Source organism: Mauremys reevesii, linkage group 1 (genome assembly GCF_016161935.1).
Source record: "Mauremys reevesii isolate NIE-2019 linkage group 1, ASM1616193v1, whole genome shotgun sequence".
Taxonomy (NCBI): Eukaryota; Metazoa; Chordata; order Testudines; family Geoemydidae; genus Mauremys; species Mauremys reevesii.
This window is the reverse complement of record NC_052623.1, coordinates 97,266,063-97,286,095: the sequence shown is the minus strand read 5'-3', so window position 1 is coordinate 97,286,095 and position 20,033 is coordinate 97,266,063.

Sequence of the window (20,033 nt, the reverse complement as noted above, 5' to 3'; positions counted from 1 at the left end):
GATAGTGCTTGGGGTGTGCTACATACCACCGGGATCTGATGTGAATATGAGTAGAGACCTCTTTAATGTTTTTAATGAAGTAAACACTAATGGGAATTGTGTGATCATGGGAGACTTTAACTTCCCAGATATAGACTGGAGGACAAGTGCTAGTAATAAATAATAATAATAGGGCTCAGATTTTTCTGGATGTGATAGCTGATGGATTTCTTCACCAAGTAATGGAAGAACTAACAAGAGGAGATGCCATTTTACATTTGGTTTTGGTGAGTAGTGAGGACCTCATAGAAGAAATGGTTGTAGGGGACAACCTTGGTTCAAATGATCATAAGCTAATTCAGTTCAAATTGGATGAAGGATAAACAAAAACAGATCTGGGACTAGGGTTTTTTAATTCAAAAGGGCTAACTTTAAAGAATTAAGGAGATTAGTTAGGGAAGTGGATTGGACTGAAGAACTTGTGGATCTAAAGGTGGAGGAGGCCTGGAATTACTTCAAGTCAAAGTTGCAGAAACTATCAGAAGCCTGCATCCCAAGAAAGGGGGAAAAAAATCATAGGCAGGAGTTGTAGACCAAGCTGGATGAGCAAGCATCTCAGAGAGGAGATTAAGAAAAGGCAGAAAGCCTAGAAGGAGTGGATTAGCAAGGAAAGCTACCTTATTGAGGTCAGAACATGTAGGGATAAAGTGAGAAAGGCCAAAAGCCATGTAGAGTTGGACCTTGCAAAGGGAATTAAAACCAATAGTAAAAGGTTCTATAGCCATATAAATAAGAAGAAAACAAAGAAAGAAGAAGTGGGACCGCTAAACACTGAGGATGGAATGGAGGTTAAGGATAATCTAGGCATGGTGCAATATCTAAACAAATACTTTGCCTCAGGCTTTAATGAGGCTAATGAGGAGCTTAGGGATAATGGTAGGATGACAAATGGGAATGAGGATATGGAGGTAGATATTACCACATCCAAGGTAGAAGCCAAACTCGAACAGCTTAATGGAACAAAATCGGAGGGCCCAGATAATCTTCATCCAAGAATATTAAAGGAACTGACACATGAAATTGCGAGCCCATTAGCAAGAATCGTTTATGAATCAGTAAACTCAGAGGTTGTACTGTACAACTGGAGAATTGCTAACATAGTTCCTATTTTTAAGAAAGGAAATAAAAGTGATCCGAGTAACTATAGGCCTATTAGTTTGACATCCGTAGTATGTAAGGTCTTGGAAAAAATTTTGAAGGAGAAAGTAGTTAAGGACATTGAGGTCAATGGTAATTGGGACAAAATACAACATGGTTTTATAAAAGGTAGATTGTGCCAAACCAACCTGATCTCCTTCTTTGAGAAGGTCACAGATTTTTTAGACAAAGGAAATGTGGATGACACAAAGCTGAGGGGTATTGCTAACACAGAGAAGGACCGGGATATCATACAGGAAGATCTGGATGACCTTGTAAACTGGAGTAATAGTAATAGGATGAAATTTAATAGTGAAAAGTGCAAGGTCATGCATTTAGGGATTAATAAATAGAATTTTGGTTATAAATTGGGGACACATCAGTTGGAAGTAACAGAGGAGGAGAAGGATCTCGGAGTATTGGTTGATCACAGGATGACTATGAGCCGCCAATGTGATATGGCCGTTAAAAAAGCTAATGCGGTTTTAGGATGCATCAGGCGAGGTATTTCCAGTAAAGATAAGGCGGTGTTAGTACCGTTATACAAAGCATTGGTGAGACCTCATCTGGAATACTGTGTGCAATTCTGGTCTCCCATGTTTAAGAAGGATGAATTCAAACTGGAACAGGTACAGAGGAGGGCTACTTGGATGATCCGAGGAATAGAAAACCTATCTTATGAAAGGAGACTCAAAGAGCTTGGCTTGTTTAGCCTAACCAAAAGAAGGTTGAGGGGGGATATGATTGCTCTTTATAAATATATCAGAGGGATAAATATTAGGGAGGGAGAGGAATTATTTAAGCTTAGTACCAATGTGGACACAAGAACAAATGGATATAAACTGGACACTAGGAAGTTTAGAATTGAAATTAGATGAAGGTTACTAACCATTAGAGGAGTGAAGTTCTGGAACAGACTTCCAAGGGGAATAGTGGGCGCAAAAGGCATATTTGGCTTTAAGACTAAGCTTGATAAGTTTATGGAGGAGATGGTATGATGGGATAGCCTAATTTGGCAATTGATCTTTGATTATCAGCAGGTAAGTATGCCCAGTGGTCTGTGATGGGATGTTAGATGGGGTGGGATCTGAGTTACTACAGAGAATTCTTTCCTGGGTGCTGGCTGGTGAGTCTTTCCCACATGCTCAGGGTTTAACTGATCGCCATATTTGGGGTCGGGAAGGAATTTTCCTCCTGGGCAGATTGGCAGAGGCCCTGGAGGTTTTTCGCCTTCCTCTGCAGCATGGGGCCTGGGTCACTTGCTGGAGGATTCTCTGCAGCTTGAGGTCTTCAAACCACAATTTGAGGACTTCAATAACTCAGACATAGGTTAGGGGTTTGTTACAGGAGTGGATGGGTGAGATTCTGTGGCCTGCATTGTGCAGGAGGTCAGATTAAATTATCATAATGGTCCCTTCTGACCTTAAAGTCTATGAGTCTATAACTGATTTATGAGCACAGCTCCCTTTGATTTAGGCACTTTTGAAAATCCAAGAAATATTTTTCTTACTAGACACAACAAACAGCCTCTATAAATGTTACCAGCATGTGATATTTTTATTCTTGTGAAAGGAGAAGATGAAGCAGTATGATGATGATGGATGATCACTCGTTACCGAGTATGATCATCTTTCATGGACGTTATGGGTCCTCAGGTGGCTAATGAGGCTAATCCTTGAACCACGAGTTCTATTACAATGAGGGCAGATGTTTTCAGGCTCAGCAGGAGGCTGTTGACCATGACTAGAGACCAGTCTCTCCTTCTTTCTGAGCCTCTTGTCCTCTTCGGCTTCCTGGTGATCAAGTTCAAAATGCAGGGGACCATCACGTAGGACTTCACTTCATTTTAAGTGATCCTGGGCAAGTGTTTCCCAAGTATCAATGTCAATATAACATTTTTTAGGTCGTCCTTCAACAAGTCCTTATAACGCTTCTGTTGTCCACCCACATTATGGTACCCTTCTTTTAGCTGAGAGAACAGGGCCTGTTTTGGGAGGCGAGGGTCTGGCATCCAGACAATGTGACCAGTCCAGTGGAATTGCTGACAGATGATCATTGCCTCGATACTGGTAGTCTTTGCCTCTTCCAGAACACCAATATTAGTGTGCCTGTCTTCCCATTTGATCTTCAAAATCTTACGAAGGTAGCATTGATGGTGCCTCTCAAGGACTTTCAAGTGGTGACTATAAGTTGTCCAAGTTTTGGACCCATACAACAGTGTTGGGAGAATAACAGCTTAGTAAACAAGAAGCTTGGTGTCTGTTCAAATGTCATGATCTTCAAAGACCTGTGCCGTAAATGAGAAAAAGCTACATTGGCACATCTCAGGCAATGTTGAATTTCTGCATCAATATCTTCCTTGGATGAAAGACGACTTCCAAGGTAGAGGAAATGGTCAACATTCTCCAGTGCCACTCCATTGATTTTGATAGATGGGTCATGTAATACCTCTTTTGGAGAGGGCTGGTGGAGCACTTTAATCTTCTTGATATTAAGAGTGAAACTAAGACATGCATAAGCATCGGCAAACACATTCAAGATAGTTTGAAGATCTTTGTCAGAGTCGGCAAAGATTGCGTTGTCATCAGCATACTGAAGTTGACAATAGATGTTGTGGAAATCTTACTCTTGGCTTTCAGTCTACTAAGCCTGAACAGCTTTCCATCCATTCTGTAAGTGATTTTAATGCCAGCTGTAAATTTCCAAGCAATTAGGTAAAGAATGACAGCGATAAAAACCGCAAACATGGTTGGAGCAATGATACAGCCCTGTTTGACCCTGTTTGTACTTTGAAAGGTTCACTCTGGGAGCCCGTGCTGATCAGAACAGTTGCTTTCATGTTATCATGAAGCAATGTTAGGACATTGATGTATTTATCAGGACATCCAATCTTAGAATTTACAGCCCAGAGGGCATGATTCACTGAATCAAAGGGCTTAGCTAGATCAATAAATCACATGCGCAGTGGTCAGTTTTGCTCCCAACACTTTTCTTGCAGATGCCGTGCTGTGAAGATCATATCCGCAGTACTGGTAAAATTTCTTCTGACAGCGGCAGAAGGTGGGTTGTAAGGATCTGCATGTGAACTTTGCCTGCTATGGCTAAGAGGGAGATACCACAATAATTTCCACAATCCACTTTATCCCCTTTTTTGAAGAGGTGACAATCAGAGCATCCCTCATTTCACTGGGTAGCTCCTTCTTTATCCAGATTTTAAGGATAAGCAAGTAAAGCTACCGAATTAGCTCTGGTCCACCGTTTTTAAAGATTTCAGGGGGGATCCCATCTAGACCTGCTGCCTTGTTGTTCTTCATCTGCTTGGTGGCATACAAATTGGGAGGGTCTCTGAGCTCATCTCTAAATGGTCGTTGAGGGATTTACCCCAGGACTTCATCTGCAACCATAGAATTATGGTTAAGGAGATCTTCAAAATGTTCTTTCGAGCAAGAATTAATGGCTTTGTTGTCCTTCAGAAGTGTCATTCCATCCTTAGAGCAAAGAGGATTCATACCATGACAAATTGGCCCATAAACAGCCTTGGTGGCACTAAAGAAACCACATGTATTGTGGATGCCCGCGAGATGTTGGAGTTATTGTGCTTTCTCAGTTCACTATTTGTTCTTAAGTTCTCTGGCTTTATGTTGTACTTCCGCCCTCGCCTTGACATGGGCTTCTCTCTTTCAATTTATATCATTCTGCCAAGCACAAAATGCTATTCTCTTCTCATTGATGAGTTGCTCAATTTCAGCATCATTCTTGTCAAACAAGTCCTGGTAGCCTATGGTTTCTTCACAGGCATTGATGATTACTGCTTTCTACTGGCTCCAATGTTCCTCAGTTTCTTCCGGAAACTCTGATGGGAGCTTTTCTTCTAAGACTGCTTGGAAGTGGTCACGCTTAATAGGGTCCTTCAAATCTTGAACCTTAAGCTTGTGCCTGACCTGCTTCTTCTGCAGCCTCCATTTGGGAGTGAACTTAATTTTCATTATGGATTGAATAAGGTGATGATCAGGCCAATAATCATCAGCACTTGTCATTGCTCTTGTGAGAAGTATGTCACTACGATCTCGGGCATGAACAATGACATAGTGAGGAGATGCCAGTGCTTTGACCCTGGGTGTCACCAAGATGTTTTGAACTTTTCCTTTTGTCGGAAAAGAGTGTTCATAATAATAAGTTCATGTTCAGCACACTTGGTCAAGAGCAGAATTACATTTGAATTGCTTTTGCCAACTCCTTCTTTCCCAATTGTTCCTTTCCACAGGTCTGAGTCTCGTCCCAAATGTGCATTGAAATCCCCCAGAAGGAGGATCTTGTCTTCTGTAGGCGTCTCACATAAAATGACAGGTTTCAGAGTAGCAGCCGTGTTAGTCTATCACTTCAAAAAGTTTTTTTCCTCCTGCTAACGATAGCTCATCTCAATTGATTAGACTCTGCCTGTTGGTATGCATACTTCCACCTTTTCATGTTCTCTGTATGTATAAATATCCCCTGTCTGTGTGTTCCATTCTATGCATCCGAAGAAGTGAGCTGCAGCTCACGAAAGCTCATGCTAAAATAAATTTGTTAGTCTTTAAGGTGCCACAAGTATTCCTGTTTTTTTTCAACTGAGAATAAAAATCTTCCTTTATATTCTCATCGGCATCCAGCATTGGTGATAGGCATTCACAATAGTTGCCTGCTGATTTTTGGTGAGCCTCAATCAGAGTGTCATAAACTGCTCATTGATGCCAACTGGTACCTCAGAGAGGCACCTTATGAGCTTGTTCTTTATAGCAAAGCCTACTCCATGCAATCAGGGTTCATCTATAGATTTTCCCTTCCAGAAATAGGTGTATCCTCCTTTCTCCTTCCCACCTGTCCTTCATCAGCTCTTCTAGTTTTGGACAAAGCAGCAATATTGATGTTAAACCAACTCAATTCACTAGCAACAATGCCTGTGCATTGCTCTGGTTGATCACTGTTTGAGTTGTCCATCAGGGTACATACATTCCAAGTTCTAAAGTTGAAAAGTTTCTTACATTTTCGATGGCGGTGGTGATCCTGCTGGATGCGGCTATCCAGCCAGGAAAAACAGAGGCAAGACTATTTTTAAGGTACCTTTTCCAACCCCCTCCACACGTGGGGTGAGCAGAGTGGATCCTGAAAAGGACTGCTCAGTCATGGGTGCAGCTGCCGAGATGCTCGACCCACCTCAATCCTCGAGCAAGACGACTGTATCATACACACACCGCCTGTGTGTTGGTCCATGACTAGGAACTTCCGGATTTCACTGTCCTGTTCCCGTCGCCACTCACCAGTCACCACTGGACTTTTGACTTGTGCAAATGTTATTTTCCCAAAAACTGGAAGATTCCTGTGCAGGACTTCTTTTAAAGTGGGGAGACTGGTGCACAACAGTCACCACACTATCCTTGACAGATAGAGGACTTGAAACCAATGTCATGGACACCAGGACAATTGGAGATTCTCTATCTGCTGCAGCCTTCATCACAGCCGTTGTAACATTACACAACAGTTTCACCTCCATTGTGCAGTTATCCTCCATCTGCTCTGCTGTTAGGGACTTCTTGGATCACACTTTGTCTGAAACTTCACCCTTGACCGTTCTGCCATGGGTGACCCTAAGGGAGTACATGACTCCAGGCAGCATTGCTCTCAGGGTCATTGAGACATGCAAGCCTGTCCACCACTACAGTGCAGGGATCTGTTCCTGGCCTAAAGTTAGTCAATATCTTTGTCAAAGATATGAAAAAAATTATATAAAATCATCACTGGTAAATTCTGCAGAAGGCATAGACATTGATGGAGTGGTTTTATAGTGATGGGGAGCAAGTCTGATACATATTGCTGTAATGGGCTTATTTCAACAATGTGCATTTTAATACAGCCATATTCAAGATCATGAATCTAGGAATAAAAAAACGTAGTGAGAATCGAGAAGACTGTGGCGACACTGAAAAGGATTTCAGGACCATAATAGATAACCAACTGAACATGAGCTCCCAGTGCAATACTGTTGATAAGGGGGTGGATGCAATGTTCAAATATAAGCAAGGGAATATTGAAGAGGAGTAGGGAAGTGGTATTACATCTGTATACCACATTAGTGAGACCATTACTGGGATACTTTGTCTTGTTCTGGTGTCCATGTTTCAAAAGAATATTGAAAAATTAGAGAGGATTCAGAACAGAGCTACAAGAATGAGTTGATGTACGGAAAATAAGCTTTATAGCAAAAGAGACCCCAGAAACTCAACCTATTTAGTTTATCCAAGGGAAAAGCTACTTACACAGGGAAGAGATTTCTGACAGTGGGCAGCTCTTTAACTTGAAAGCAAAAAAGCATAATGAGATTCAATTGTGGGAAGCTGAGGATAGACAAAGTCACAGTAGTCATAGGTATAGTAGTCATAGTATCCATTTGTGAGCATAACTAACCACTGGAACAAATTACCTAGAGATTTGGTGGATTCCCCATCACAAAAAAATCAAGACTGGATATTTTTATAAAATATATGTTATATGTAACTATGTGCTATATCACAAAATAGAAGTTATGGCTTGATGCAAAATTAATGGGTGAGGTTAATGGTCCCTTCCAGCCTTAAAATCTATATGTCAATGACCTTTGTAAAATCTAGGAATCATATAGCCAGATAAATATTGTCCTGTATTACAGGTGCTAACATGGAACTCATAGGATGGGAGGCATTCCACCTGCTGTTTGCATCCAGGAAGAAATTCCTTTTGTTTTGGTTTGATGGAGGATTTGTCTTCCACAGGAGCTAAAGGGTTTTTCTTTACTTCTCCCCCTTCCCTGTCCCCGTCATTTGCTTTCATAAAAGAATAAAATATAAAAACAGTAAATGTATACTTCAGCTGATTGTTGTCAGGAACACAGTACTCTTTAAAATCAACCACACAGAGGCCAGACCTGACCTATCTGGTAGAGAGCTAATACTGTAATGGTTATGAAATTTTCCTGAGGAGAACTGAGGCCTGGTCTACACTAAGCGTTTAAACCAGTTTTAGGAGCGTAAAACCGATTTAACGCCACACCCGTCCACACTGAGAGGCCCTTTATATCGATATAAAGGGCTCTTTAAACCGGTTTCTGTACTCCTCCCTAACGAGAGGAGTAGTGCTAGTATCGATATTACCATATCGGATTAGGGTTAGTGTGGCCGCAAATCGACAGTATTGGCCTCTGGGCGGTATCCCACAGTGTACCACTGACCGCTCTGGACAGCAATCTGAATTCGGATGCAGTGGCCAGGTAGACAGGAAAAGCCCCGCGAACTTTTGAATATTTCCTGTTTGCCCAGCGTGGAGCTCCGATCAGCACGGGTGGCGATGCAGTCCGAAATCAAAATAAAAAATGAGCTCCAGCATGGACCATGCGGATGTGATTGCAGTAAGGGAAGGCAAATCTGTTCTATCAGCGCTCCGTTACAGAAGACGAAATTCAAAATCATTTTAAAAAAATCTCCAGACAGACGCCATAGCAGGGACTCAGCGCACTACTGTGTGACAAGCGAAACGGAAAGCCAAAGAATCAAATGGACGCTCATGGACTGGAGGACTCAAGCTATCCCACAGTTCCTGCAGTATCTGAAAAGCATTTGCATTCTTGGCTGAGCTCCAAATGCTTCTAGGGTCAAAAACAGTGTCCGTGGTGGGTCAGGGCATAGATCGGCAATTTACGCACCCCCCCACCCACTCCCAGAAGTGAAAGGGAAAACAATCCTCTCTTGACTCTTTTACATGTCACCCTATCTTTACTGAATGCTGCAGATAGATGTGATGCTGCAGCACTCAACACCAACATCCTTGCTCCCCCCCCGCCAAGGGTGGCTGATGGTGCAGTAAGACTGATATCCATCGTCATCATCAGCCTATTGGCACATGGGGCAGTGCAAAAGGACTGGTAACCATGCCGACTAGCATCCGTGAGGTCGATCAAGGGTGCCTGGCCCTAATTTTTCCTGGTAGATGTTGCAGTATGGCTGGTAACCGTCCTCATCATAGCAACAGGGGGCTGAGCTCCATCAGCCCCCAACCTTCATGTGTAAAGAAAAGATTCAATTGCCCCTGGACTAGCAGAGGGATGCTGGGCTCCTCTCCTCCACACTGCTTAATGTCCTGTCTGGAGGCTGCCTTCCACTCATTTCTCACTAACAAGTCACTGTGTCTTATTCCTGCATTCTTTATTAGTTCATCACACAAGTGGGGGGACAATGCTACGGTAGCCCAGGAAGGCTGGGGGAAGAATGGAATCAACAGGTGGGGTTGTTGCAGGAGCACCCCCTGTGAATAGCATACAGCTCATAATTTCTGCTGGATCTGACACAGAGCAGCTGTGCTCTCTGGTTCTATGATACAGTGGTTCTCTAGTACACTTGCCCACATTCTAGGCAGGACTGATTCTATTTTTAGATACCAAAAAGGAGGGATTGACTCAGGGAGTCATTCCCAATTTTGGCTTTTGCGCCCCCAGCTGATCTCAGCCAGGGGCACTTATGACAGCAGCAAATGGTGCAGTGCAAAAGGACTGGTAACCATGATCATCTTATTACCCATTTATGGTATGGTAGATGGTACAGTATGGCTGGTAACCATCTCTGCTGTCATGCAAAAGCAAAAGCATGCTGCTGTGTAGTGCTGCTGAATCGCCTCTGTGAGCGGCATCTAGTACACATACGGTGACAGTCACAAAAGGCAAAACAGGCTCCATGATTGCCATGCTATGGCATCTGCCAGGGCAATCCAGGGAAAAAAGGTGCGAAAAGCTTGTCTGACATTGCTTTCCCAGAGGAAGGAGTGACTGACGACATTTACCCAGAACCACCCGCGACAATGATTTTTGCCCCATCAGGCACTGGGATCTCAACCCGGAAATTCCAAGGGGCGGGGGAGGCTGCGGGAACTATGGGATAGCTACGGAATAGCTACCCACAGTGCAACGCTCCAGAAATCGACGCTAGCCTCGGACCATGGACGCACACCACCGATTTAATGTGTTTAGTGTGGCCGCGCGCACTCGATTTTATACAATCTGTTTTGCTAAACCGGTTTATGTAAATTCGGAATAATCCCGTAGTGTAGACGTACCCTGAGGGAGGGCAAAGGTCTTTGTAGTGTATGCAGGTGGAAAATGTTCAAATTATACAACGCAGTTAGATAGCTGAGAAAAGTTTGGCTGGACATGGGGAAGGATGGAAAAAGAAAGTATTAATGCTCTGCCTTCTAAAATCATGCTACAGAAGCACACCAAAAGTACAATATGTACATCAGACATATACATATTATTTGTCACAAATGGAGTAGCTCCTAAGAAATGTGAACCTCAGGCCTTGTAAAAATGCAGTGATGACTTTAGGCCCACTTTCTAAGGGATTCTGTAAGGGAATTCAAGCTCAGGACAAGCTTAGTGGAAAGACTACCCATTTGTAAGTAGGTAGGTGTATGTTCAGAATCATCAGGTAATAACTCTCTGCTGCTTAGCTGGCTGAGGCAAGAAGGAGCACGTGGAATGTGCTAATTCTCTGTCATTCATCCTTCTGAAGCAATGACTTCAGGAAAGGTCATGAACTGATTTAACTAATTAAATGTTTGCACCTTTAATTCTGCCACCTAACGTTTCTATACAGAATTGAAAGGAATTTTGAACTAAGTTCCCCCCAAAATACTACACACACAGCCAAACCCGAGTGTCACTGAAGTAAGTGTTAAAACTCCACGTGACTTCATTGGGAACAGAATTTGACCCACAGTTTCACATGGCAGCCATACTCTTACTGGGCATTGATTCCTTCAGAGCATTTCACTTTAAATAATGTAAATATGCAGAAATTATAGAGGATGAATTGATCTTCAACATCTTAGCATTACACAAATTGAGGACAAATGTACCTAAAATGATATAAACAGGCAAAATGTCACAGTGCTATATTGCAATGCTCATTGTACACCTGAAAATCCAACACAGAAAACTGCAATTTGCTCATCCTCAGAAGATACAAGCGTCTTGCATAATGGAACAGTCTAATTCCTAATAGTTCGATCTCAAAAGCTAATTTAAACTTTTTTATGGACTTGAAAAACTGATCTTTGAAGGTCCTTAATGAGATTATGCTCATTCATAATAGCAACAGGACAGATAATCTTTTCCAATTTTCCTTTTGCATCCAATGGGTAATTATAGAGAACAGAAGGGCTTGTTCGTACTGTGCATATGGATTTGAATTTTTGTCCTGTTAGATGAAATGGAGACATTATATTCACAGCCATTCATGGAATCAATAGCAAAATAAATGCACCTGTCTTGAACCCATCATTTATACCTATGCTTACAAGGTCATATATGCACCCTCCAGCCACATATGGATACCCTACGTAAGTGATGAACACACAAGAAAATGTAAGAGATCAAAACAGGGATGAGTTTAAAGCAATCCAAGGTGAGTTAATAGAGTGAAGATTCATTTGCACATGCTGGCAACTTTCAAAAGTCTTTCTGACTATACCAGAGTAAGCAAGCAATACTACAGGATCCACTCAGGAGTCAGTGGTAGATGGGAACAACAGATTTACCCTACTGGATCAGACTCATAATCCATATACTCTAGTATCTTGTTACCAACCTGGCCAGCTTGAGAGGAAGTAGAAAAAATAAAGAGATTGGTTTACATCCTGAAGCATGAGGTTTAGTAACCCTGCTAAAAACATTTTAATCGTTATTAATTAGTGTAACTTTGGGATATTCTTGACATCCATATACATATCCAGTATCTCCTTGAATCTTTCTTGGTTCTTAGCCTCACTGTGTGGCACTGAGTTCCAAAATCTAATTCTCCACCATGTGAACAAAAATATTCATCAGTTTTTTAAATTTGCCACCTTTTCAGTTTCATTGACTGTCCTCTTATTATGTTATAAGACAGAGAGAACAGAAATTCCTGATCCGCCTTCTCTATAGCATTCATTATTTTACATACATGTTCCAACTTATTCATCTTTTTTTCTAAGATAAATTGAAAATTTGGGATTGTTTATCTTCATATGTGAGTTTTTTCATTCCCCTAGCCATCCTGGCCACCATTTTTCTGAACTCTCTCCAATCCTACAATATCTTTTTTGACATGGCTGACCAGTATGGCAGAGTATTCCAGATGAGGGAGAACCATTGATTTGTATAATATCATTAGAATATTCTCTACATTATTCTCCATCCAATTCCTTATGCAACCATTTTTTGGCTTGCTTTTTTTTGACTGCTGCTTTACATTGAGCAGAGGTCTTGATTGAGGAGTCCAAAGTGATGCTCAGGTCCTTTTCCTGAGTTGGTAATGTTAGTTTAGAACTCTGTACAGTATATGAATATTTCAGCTTTTTCCCTGCAATGTGCATTATTTTAAATGTATAAACATTGAATTTCTTCCGCCATCATATTGCGCTTTCAGCTAGCTTGGGTAGGTTCCTCTGAAGTTCCTCATTGTCCACTCTAGAACTTGACTACTCTAAATAATTTTGTGTCACCTCTAAGTTTTAGCTCTTCACTGCTTTTCGAGATCCTTAATATATGAAATGGATCTGATCTTCTCCACTGTAGCATTTTACTTAAGCATGAGTAGGTTTGAAAAATGAAATTCCTGCCCTACAGTGTATTACCCATTATCTTAATATAGGAGTCAACAGCCACAAAGTTAATGGAGGTTAAATATGACATAGTGTTGAACTATGTTTCAATTAAATTTTCTTCCACCAGACTACATCTTCAAGAATTCATGAATCTTTCACTCTTCCTTATTAAGACCTTTACCCCAGCCACAGAGAGCACCTTCCAGCAAAGAAGGGTTGGATATAACTCCCTCCAGAGACTGTCAATACTGCTTCCAGCATGGGTCAAAGGGTCTTGCTAAGAGACACCAAAGTACTTACTCGCTCCCAATCCTTATTGACCTTGACATTCGGCAATTGCATGGAGGTTTTTGGGGGCCCAGGGCAAAATCTGTAACCGAGGCTCCTCATATTTAAAAAATAAAATTACCACTGAGGGAAGGTCTCCTGTGTGTGGGGGGGGGCATGCACGCACATGGGCGTACGTGCATGTGTTGGAGTGTGAGATCACTCCCCAGATGTGGCTCCTGTCCTGCAGAGCTAGGACCAGCTCCCCACTCTGGATGATGTGACCTATTGTGTGGGGTTGCAGTGTCTCTCTTTTGACCCAACAGTCCATCCACCATCAACGGAGAGGCTGCTGGGGCAACTTGAATGATGCTGCAATCCCATGCACCAGGTCGCAACACCCAGCATGGGGAGCCAGCCAGACTAGCCTTCTTGTTTGGGGGGCTCTCTTTTGTTCTCCCCTGTAGGTGGCCCTGGCAGACCACACTTCTTAGTCTGACTTAATTAATGAGTTTCATATCAGGTTTTCTTAACTATGAAATCTTACTTGCTACTGAAATTCCTAAATTTTGCTTAAAATAAATCTTTAGTAATAGCTGGAAATATTTTCACTCCTACTGTTGATTTTTAACACACAGGCATGGCTACCTCAAATGTGCTACTTAGTATTCTTTTCATTAGGTTACACTCCGTAGAGTAATTTATGTAACATGTTGTAAGACTTAGAACAAGCAAGGATATTACTATTGAGGTAATCCCTTGATTTAAGACAAATTGTGAATTACTATAGATAGAAAGTTCAGTCATTTTGGTCAGCATCTCATTTTTGCAATTTAATGAACTACTCCCACTGGCAGGATACTTATTCACAAGCTAATAGGAATATTGCTGAAGATATTATTTACACAGGAAGTTAACAGATGAATAGAAATACGATATTATTATTGCATGTAAAACATCTGCTAGCTCTGCTTTTACATGGTGATGTGCACAACAGGAAAAAAACAAACAAACAAAAAAAACCACTCTGGTAATTTATCTCCCAGATTTTATGGAGGTCAATAAAGATATAAAAAGAAACTGTGAACTTTTCTTGGTGCTGTATTCAACAGGCATCCAGTTCACAGAATAGAAAGACAGTGCCATGGGTCCGTGGCACCCTATACTGCTGCATAAATACGTTACTATGAACAAACTGGATAATTTTTAAGGTCAGTAGTTTCATTCCTCAGAACAGCACTTTGCATGAAGCAAACCTTTAGGTCACTCATTCAGCTTTTAGTGAATGCTAGTCATATAAAAATAGCATAATTAGAGCACTGAGATCTGTATCAGTGGATACTGAGTTTTCTGTACATACTGTATGAACAAAGGAATATTTAAGGAACATGCTTGGTAGAGAAATTATAGTATACAAATGTGATTTACAGCTGATCTTGAGAATGTCAGTACTGCCCTAGTGAAGTTAATATTTTAAAGTTATATGAATCATTATAGACTTCAAATAAAATTACATGATTTAATGCCAGTGTTTGTAAAACCCCATGATTTTGTGTCATCATCAGCAGCACACATGCAGGATTTCAGTAAATTACCAAAAAGCTACATATGAAAAAGGACAGAAAAAATAAATTATTACATAATATAAACTGTACAGTAATATATATATATGTATATATATTTTACTGTACAGTTTATATTATGTATATGTATATATATGTATATATATATATACATATACATAATATATGTATAATAAGTAAAATATACATATATATATATAACTTTAAAATATTAACTTCACTAGGGCAGTACTGACATTCTCAAGATCAGCTGTAAATCACATTTGTATACTATAATTTCTCTACCAAGCATGTTCCTTAAATATTCCTTTATTCATACAGTATGTACAGAAAACTCAGTTATATATATATATATATAACATAATGAAGACTATAATATACATATAGATAATATAATGAAGAATGAAGAAGTAAAATATACATATATATAACATAACAAAGAACTCAAACCTTTCACTTCCACACAACGGACATTATTAGGAAATGATGAGGAAACAAAAAAAATCCTGCAGAAGAATACAGAATAAAATGTGAAAACTTCCAAATGAATACAAGATGTTTTAATATTTCACGTGTGGCAAAAACATTTTTCTTGTCAATGTCTGTTACAGCTTTCCCCCTATTCCATTTTGTTTCTTACAGCTGTCCCCTTACTCCATTTTGTTTTTGTTCTCTTCCTGTGGCCGCCCCTCCCTGGCCGTTAAGTTGTTTACCAGGGCCACTGCCCTTCTCAAAGGGAGGGCCCCTTAAGTCGTTTACCAAGAGCCATTGCCCTTGTCAAAGGGATGGCCACTTGTGCTGCGTGCTAAGTGGGACCACTGCCCTGTTCAAAGGATTGGTCCTGTTATCACCTTGTTGAACCTGGGCTTTGTGTAGGGTAGGCAATGTCCAGAGCTGCAAGACCTAATGTGTTTTTGAGATCCTGGGCATGAGTCATAGGCCTCATGTGCTTTTGAGTCCTGAGGTGTGAACTCACACCTATTGTCCAGGACTCTGCCCAGGCACGTCTCTGTGCTCACCTGCAGTTTTTTCCTGTGTCTCCTCCCCTGTGACAGAGGGAGCCTATCAGGATTACTGGCGGGAAACTGCCTGAGTTTGTCTATAAAAAACAGGCATTTTGAAACAAACATCAGAAAGGTTCCTGCATTGCTGCCTGGTCTGATCAGCCAGGGGTTCTGGGGGGTCCTTTCTCCACTCTCGCTTTATTTTTGAGCGTATCCCCATTTTTAACCCACCCCCCTCCCACGAAGAACGAATTGCTGCCTGGGAAACCTCCTGATTATCGAGACCATACCGAGCCCTCCTTGCTTCTTCTGATGTTGTTGCTGCTTCTGCCTTTGCTGCTGCCTTGAGGACTGGTAAGAATCGCTCTGTATAACTTTCTATACTTGTATTTTATTATTTTAGCTGCTGGCTCTGTTTCCCCAGCACACAGACTCAAGCTAAACCTTGGTCTGTATCTTAAAACCTTTCTTAAACTCCGTGGCGCTTTGCCGCTAAAAATAAGTTTCTGCCGCCGCTAAGCTCTGCTCCAGTGGGCTTTGCTCCAGGGCTCACTGCTTTCAGCCGTATCCACTGCTGCAGCCACCATCCCTTGACTTCCTTGGGGGCTGCCTTGGGAGCTGTATCCTGGGCACATACCACTCTGCCCTCTGTAACTTCCCCATAGCATAAGGTGCACCATAGGTTTTGCTTTTTAGTCTAATAAGTCATAGTTTGCTAAGATTGTAGCGCTTGTAAGTTTCACCTGCCTTGCTATAGTTTGCTGTTTTGTTACTCCATATAGTTGCTTGTTATAGTTTTGCTTAGAAGTGTGATATTTGTTGTTTTGCCTAGTCGTTGGTTAAGATAGATTTTAAAAAGCCATTGCCTGGTTGTAATCTGTACCTGTTTTGTTACTTTGTATAAGCTGATTGTCATTTTATATAAGTTTGATTAAGTTAGATGATAGATAAGGTTTTTGCTGTTTGAATTCGTCTTCCCGCTGTCCCGATCTCTCCCTGAACTTTCCCGTGTCTGTTTTTCCCCCGCTCCAATCTTCCCCTCTGTGTACTTCTCCGTGTCTCCCTGTTGTAACCCTTTGCTGCTTTTTCCCCCGTATCTGCACTCTCCCCGAACTTCTCAACTCTTTGCTGTTTTTCCCCCGCGTCTGCATCACCCTCCGAACTTCCCAAACCCCTTGCTGCTTCTCCCCCTGTGTAACTTCCCAAACCCTTTGTCGCTTCTTTCCTTTTTTGGGGGGGGTGTCCGCTTGTTGCTTAAACCTCCCTCTAGCCCTTCTTTACACTTCTCTGCTGCCTCTCCCTGTATCCCCTGTGTTCGTGCTCCCGCTTCTCCGCTGCCCCTCCCCTACCAAAAATCACCATCACAGTGCTCCGTTTGTCTTCACCCCGCTGCTCCGCAGCTTCCCTGAAGTGCTCTCCGCTGCTGCAACCTGTTTCTTCCCTCAGCCGTCTCCCCCATTCTCCACGTGCCTTCCCATCGCTTGCACGTTCAGCGCCCTCCCCTCTTGCTGCTCCCAGACTCCCCTTAAGTGCACTCCAGCTGCTCTTGTCTCCCGTGCGTCCAGCCCGCAGGCTCCTGAAAACTGCTCTGGGCTTCACCCCGCAGGGCTTCAGAGTCTCTCACTGCTTGCAGCTGCACTCTCCTCTCATCAGTTGCCACTGATCATTCACTCCCCTCCCCACTCCTGTTTCTCGACCCAGCCTTTAGGTACACTCTTGCAGCCTCACAAATTAAGTCATTAATTTTCTTTTATACTGTTACATTGCATAATGTCACTTATCACCCATATTGTATCATTGCACTGTGATTCACATTTTACTTGTGGTTATAACACCCCATTGGTTGCCTCCACTTTTCTGACACACTTTGTATTGCATTGTAGCTACCATTTTACTTTGCATTTCTTTTGGGTACATTTTGCATTCCACACTGCATCTAAAGTTGTTCCTATATAAAGTTGAGTTGCTTATTGACTGTACTGTATCCCATTGTGCTGAACCCCACTTACTGTACCCCACTGTTAGAACTCCCTACACTGTTCAATAAGAGGACCCCCGCCATCATTGTCTATTGTAAACACCCTATGCACCCCATCCGATCATATTTCATTGTTAAATTCCCACCACTTCCTTTTTCCTTTAATAAAGAAATTAATTGGCACCCCACCTGTGTGGTAATTGCTCCCCAAGATCCCATATACCTGCGGGCAGGGACAGTCAACAATTAAGGTTTTTTTGGTTTGTTTTTGGTATATCCTCACAAAAGAGTGGAGGTTATAGAGAATGGTCCACACTGTCATGCAAGATACTGCAGATTGTTTAGTTGGGACTGAGAATACAGAGTACGAAGAATAAATATTTTGTTATGATAAGCTATTTATATCTTCACAGGTGAATCTTCCTGTTCATTTGTGACTTGATCTGGCACCAATGGAACTATTTTCCTTCAACAAATTGAACTCTATCCCCATCTCTTAATTTAGTAAGTAGGGAAAGGTCACTATAGAACAAGGCAATATATGTCTTCAGAAACAGCATGTAACAAGAGATGTAAATCCAATAGATAATATCCGCTAGATTTTTTTCTTTTCAAATACATATCAATGTACGTAATTGTGAACAACAGAATAAAATTCATGGTGCTATTGTAGATTATGAATTTGTCAGAGTTCTTCCAATTTATAAAACTGAATGATCATCCTAATTAAGGACTATAATATTTATGCTGATAAGTAATGAAATATTTTATTCATTGCATATTGCATGCAAGCACTTTATAGATGAATGGTTCATTTTTCATTTTCAATGAGCACAGTATTTCCTAATTCACCTTGAGTATGTGAAGATAAGAAATATGTATGCAACACTGAGCTCAATGGTTACTCTATAACTCAAGCATTGACAACACTTATTAGGGATGCCACTTTATCCCATCATTGTCTTCTAATTATGGGCTCACATCATCACTGGTACCTAGAGACACATTTGGCACCAGTGTGGCTTATGGTGATCACCCACTTGAGACTGTCTTAAATTACACAAATCAAAACTCTCATATTTTTGACAGTGCCATCTTTATCATTCTTTTATCACAAGTTTCTTAACAGTCTCTGTGCACCTATCACTTGATCCAAATCCCACTGAAGTCAATTAAGAGACTTTAATTGATTTCAATGGGTTTTGGATCAGGTCTCTTATGGGAGCGTAAGCTATAAGACAATTTTTTTCCCCAAAAAAACTTCAGTTCAGAGGTGCTCCTAATAAGCAAATAATTTTTATAACATATTTACAATACACATAAAGCAATCAAAGGGTAGAAAACTGAGTTAATTTCTTTGTTTCAGAGTTTAGTTTTTAGTTTTTAATTATTACACGCAGAAAGGAATTGTTTGGTAGCATTCCCTTAATCAACTACTTCATCTCATGTTGTTTCAATATACTGAAACTTGGTTAACAGGTGGCTAGATCCTTCCACCATTATAGCAGTCACTAGAAAATATGCCATTGTCTCAAGACAGAATGAGATAGGGCTTAATAACAGTATGGAGTCTAGGCATGAAAGGGCAAAATCTAAGACTTAACTTTTGTTTTATGAATTACTGTTGACCACAGCCACAGTTTGCAGGCATATTAAGGGATGTGATAATGTGATCTCTCCTTTACAAGGAAAAAAAAAAGGGGAAAGTGGCCATTTCCTAGAAAGGAAGTTCAGTTGAAGAAAATGATGGATTTGCTTCAGTGGTAGCAAGATTGAACAAGGATTGCATGTACCACAAGTCAATCCTCATGATCTGGTAGGTATGAATTTGTATATAGTTATCCAGCACTATAAATGCAAATATACTCTACTACACTTATATCCTTCACTCTATAGCCTATGAATTTCATATGTTAATTGATTAATACGCACCTTTATTCATTACATTTTTATTTTGAAAGCTGAAGGAAATCTTAGTGAACAGGACCCAGAGTTTGAGCAAGCATCTATGACTGGTTTCTCAAAAGCAGGGTTACATTGGGGGAATGAGGAGCGAGAACTCCCTTCCCTTCATGCAACAGAATATATAGTTGAAAATCAAAATGCACTGGATGGCAAACTAGAGATCAAAATGAATATGACTATATTGGTGAAACATTTCAGTTGTTTTCCAAGTGCTTAGAAAAACGAAGGAGATTGTCAACAGACTCTAATTTAACAGCTGAAGGAAAAGTATTGCTGCCTAATCAACATTGTTAAATCTACACTTATTCTGCATGAAACATCTCCATTAATATCACTGAATGTTCTGGGTCAAATGTTACTCTTAATTAGGTTGGTCTAAGTGTAGATTAGAACCCCTGACTTCCATTAGGTGCTGGT